This window comes from Lactuca virosa, chromosome 7 (genome assembly GCF_052849685.1).
Source record: "Lactuca virosa cultivar CGN04683 chromosome 7, Lactuca_virosa_CGN04683_v6, whole genome shotgun sequence".
NCBI lineage: Eukaryota > Viridiplantae > Streptophyta > Magnoliopsida > Asterales > Asteraceae > Lactuca > Lactuca virosa.
The window spans coordinates 150,492,093-150,496,863 of NC_136432.1; the positions used below are offsets into that span (position 1 = coordinate 150,492,093).

General features: G+C 32.2%; 1 long non-coding RNA gene across 1 annotated transcript; it reads right to left on the reverse strand.

Moving 5' to 3' along the window:
* Window positions 1–2,257: 2,257 nt before the first annotated feature.
* Window positions 2,258–4,457, reverse strand: LOC145127892 (uncharacterized). Its single transcript, XR_013716510.1, has 3 exons — window positions 3,984–4,457; window positions 3,782–3,870; window positions 2,258–2,427 (listed from the first exon to the last, which is right to left on the reverse strand). It is a non-coding gene; the product is annotated as an uncharacterized LOC145127892 (long non-coding RNA).
* Window positions 4,458–4,771: the final 314 nt, after the last annotated feature.

Genomic DNA, 4,771 nt, shown 5'->3' on the forward strand with positions numbered 1-4,771 from the left:
TACACGGGGCGTACTCCGGAGGTATGCTCAGGGTATGCAAGCCTCGCATTGACTGCATAACGGGGACATTGACCGAGTATGCGGGGCGTACTCCCTTCTACGCGGGGCGTACCCTCGCATAGCCCAAAACTTCAATAAGTGCTTAATGGCTTAAGCACTAAAGCCCAAACTTCATATCCATGGTCCAAATGCACTCCAGGGTCATAAAGTCTCTAACTTTATGACTTTTGACGTCTAAAAAGTCCTTAATACATGGTATTAATCCATTAAGACCTTCTACAAGAAGCATGGAGCCAAACTAGCTAAATGGACCTCATTTTTATGGCTTAGAACCCTTCGCAGGGTCTGAAAGGACAACCCAAAACGTCCAAAACCAAACATGCATAAAAATGGGACTTTTGGGACAGGAATAACATCATAAAGCTACCAAGATGAGATCAAAGCAAATAAAGCATAAAGGTAGCAACTTTTTACCTTCAGGAGCTTCCTAAGAAGGTGATGATCCAAGATCCATAAGCTTGCTTCAACTTCTAATCTCCTTGATGCAACTCCTTCTTCCTTAAGCACACAAAGAACACACTTTTAGCTTAAAACACTCTCTTATAGGGTTAAGGTTTGCCAAAAACAACTCAAGGGATTGGAGGCTGAAAGGATGAGGCTAAATGATCCATAAAGGTGTTTAAATACCCCTCAAACCCTAAAAATTAGGGTTTCACTCAAACATAAGTACGCCCAACGTACTAGTGCGCGCCCTAGTACGCTTAGCGTACTCATATGTACGCCCAACGTATAACTCCTGCTCCCAAAATTACCATTTTGCCACTAGGGTTTCTTAGGGCTACATCTTTACAATCCAATGACCAATATGACATAATTTAAAACCAAAGGAAGGATTTGAAAATACTTGAAAACCCAGGATGTTACATCACAATAGATTTAAACATATCAATTGTAATTTAATAATTTTGTTAATTGCATTATGTTAGTATCTCATTTGAAAATCATGACTTCTCAATTAAATATTACATTTATAATAGTAACGGAATAATCATTTTGCATTATGTATTAGAATAAATTATTTGTAAATCAAAAAATATAAATACTATCCTATTCACAAAATATTGAAACATATCAACTATAATGTAATAATTTTTTTATTGCATTATGTTAGTATCTCATTTGTTATAAATCATTACTTCTAAATTAAACATTACATTTACAATATTACCGGAATAATCATTTTGTATTATTTATTAGTATAAATTATATATAAATCAAAAAATATACGTACTATTAATCGCATACAACCCTTATGTACGCCCTATTCACAATAGAACCATATCAATTATCAATCATACTTCATACTATACTTACAAAGGAGACATTTTTCCTATCACCTCATGCATTTAAAACCCCCACACAAGTTTTCAAGCACCTCATGCATTTGAAACCCCACACATTTTCACATTTAAAGTAATTAATCACACATCATGAAAAGTTTTATAACTTCTTTAATATGTTTAATAAGAATGGATATTCTACTATAAAAATTTCATTCTCTTTGAGTTGACACACAAATACAAATCACATACAAAATTCACAAAGAAAACAAGTTTAAAGATTTTGTGTTGGTTTGAGGGCTTTGTACCATTTTTCGAGTCATGTTATTATGTTAAAGTTTTTAATTTGTAAGTTTGTTATATACTAATTCTATTTTTTTTCTTGGTTTAAGTATTATTTGAAGACAATCATTGTATGTTGTGGTTGAAACTTTAATGTAAATTAGATTAGATTCATGTTATCGATCATATGTTATGGAAAGTGATATAGATAATATTTAATTAAATATCGTATATATGTTTGTATGTTTGTGTTGTTTCAAAGTAATAATTAATAAAAAATCATGGATATGCAATATTATACATAATATCCATGTAAGTCTCTTTAAAATGTAAATTGTCTATCTTATCACTTTATATTTTAATATATGTTTAACATTTTAATTATAATAATAAGTGTCTTTTAAAAATTTTCTTTCGTTTATTAATAATAATAAGTGGTTTGAAAACTAATGAACAATAATTATAAATAATAAAATCAAATTATAAAATTTTTGGATATGTCATATTATCCATGCAAGTCTCTTTTGAAATGCAAATTGTCTATTTTATCAGTTTATTATTTTGTCACACCCCAACCGACGGCGGAAATTGTCGGGGTTGCGACGTTATACAATTGGATCACAGTCAACCACATATATCGAATACTTAATATATTTGAATCAATATTTTACAAACCTTTAAGTTTTAGAATTGAAATTACATCTTCATATTAAACACACAACGGTAAACTAGTTAAGTCTATTCCCAAAAGAAAGGAACTATAATTTCCTTAGAACCGATGTCCTACCTCCGGCTTCTTAGTTACCTGAGAATACACATTTTTAAAATACGTCAACAAAAATTGTTGGTGAGTTCCACAGGTTTTGACTCCGTGAGTTTTATAAAAAGAAATCTTTATAAAACGTGGAATGTTTAACAAAATAAGTTGTGCAAAACTTGGTCGATAATATTACCGACATGCTTCGTGTGAGAACCGATACTTGAAATCTAGTACGAGTACCCATGTTACTTGCTTACAATAAAAGTAAATTTTTAACATATTTTTGAGAAGAAAAATATTTAGTGTTTGTATAAATAGACACTAACAATCGTTTTAACGATCTACAAACAATATTCATACTACATACAGCCTCATCCCAGTGTGTATTAGTATATTTATATTCGGGACTTTGTTATAATTCTCGATTGTTTGGATTTAAAGACTTTTGGTTGTAATGCTTAAAAATGTAAAGCTACCAAAGTTCAAACGGGACAACAGTCGTGGGTGTCCCTATACGAGTTTAAACAGTATGTCGACTGTAAGTGACCATATATTTGTTTAGACAGTACTCCGACTGTAAGTGACCATATATTTGTTTAGACAGTACTCCGACTGTAAGTGACCATATATTTGTTTAGACAGTACTCCGACTATAAGTAAATAACAAAGTTTATGCAGCACCCCGGCTGTGAGTGACCAAAATCAACATAGTCCAAATCATATTATCTTATGAGGTTGTCAACATGATCATATTAGAAATACTTGTTATAATTTACACTTTTGTAACTATTAAAGTATGTGTGATTTAAACAATATCATTATTTGTGTATTTCTCATTTACAACAAAACTTTGTATATGCATTTGAAAGTCCAAACAGCAAGATAAATAAAAAGGGTAATTTTGTCCGTGTTTTTAAAAAATCATAGAAAAATCATCGTAAGTCAAAATCTAGATCCGTAAACTCTAAAAGTTTAGAAAATGAGTGTACTTTGTCCATAATTTTTACCCTGACCTTAAGTGGTTCCTAACCAGAGTGAAAATGTTCATTTTTACATACTGGTCCGAAAATGTTCTGAAATGATAGGCAGTTTTGTAAATATCATTATAAATTGTAGAAAAGTCGTATGAACGCGTGCGAGTAGTCCTTGGAAAGGTATAAACCTGAACTATTAGCATATTGTACAGTTTTGAAATCAATTAAGTTTAAGGAGGGCAAAACAGTCCGTGAACAGACCATAACTTTACTGTGAAAAGCTGAAATTTAAGCTTAGATATGTTTAGTGACATAACTTGCATTTTTAGTTAGAAAAGCCTTTAAATATTTCAACTATAATTTGTTTAGTGTGTATTCTCCCCCAAAATTTGTAAAACATAAAACAGGGTCCGTAGAACACTCACTTTTGTCGCGTAGAGTAAGGCGGGTTGAGAATGGTTCGTGCGGTTTCCGGTTCCACTCAAGTTTGTGATTCGAGTATTCTTTTGGATGTCTTAACACATAAAGACATATATTTACATGTATGTTATACTTTTATCTTGTCTTAAGTCATTTGAAATTATTGGAGTTGATGATAAAAAGAAAGTGTAGAAATCAAGAATATACCTAGCTTTAACTTGATCTAAAGTATGTTGCCAAAAGGCGGTGGAAAACACAAGCTTTTTGAGAGGTGAAAGGTATCTTTCTCTGGGGTTTTTAGTGTTTGAAAGTAGCTACATATGATCTACTTTTAATCTCGAAAATGGGCAGAAAGATGAAGGATTTTTTGGGTGTTGGTTTGTTGCTCCAAAACAGCCACTGTTTTGGCTATGTTGTTGTCACAAAATCTTCACAGCAAAAAGGGTAAGAAAAAGGTAGTTTACTCGTTGTTTTGAATCTCAAATTTGGAGTAGCATAACAACTAACTTCCAGGGGTATTTGGTGATGAAAATATCAAGCAAAAGGAAGGTGTAGATGGGTGAAATGGTGGCTGAAACACAAAAGGGACAGCAACCCTTTAGTTCATGGTTTTGATGGCTTTGGAAGGAAGTTATTGTGGCTGAAAATGAGATGAAGGTTGAGAGTAATTCCATGGAGTGTTAGCTGGTGAAATGAGGGTACAATGAAGAGGAAATTTCGTGGATATGAAGGAGGAAATAGTGGAAGAGGATAAGGGGACAAAACCTAGACTAGCTTGTGATGGGATGAGAATTTATGAGATGTGATGTTTGTCTAGCCACTTGGTATCCTAGTTGGTTAAAGATAGAATTAGTTAACTAACTAACTACTAGTTAGTTAGTTAGTTAGAAGTTCTAGTTTAGGAGAGGGAAGATGTAAATCTCGAAATATGAAGAAGAATTAAGAAGTGTTCTTAGCAAAATGTCTTAAGTGATTAAGCACTTATTAATTAACTT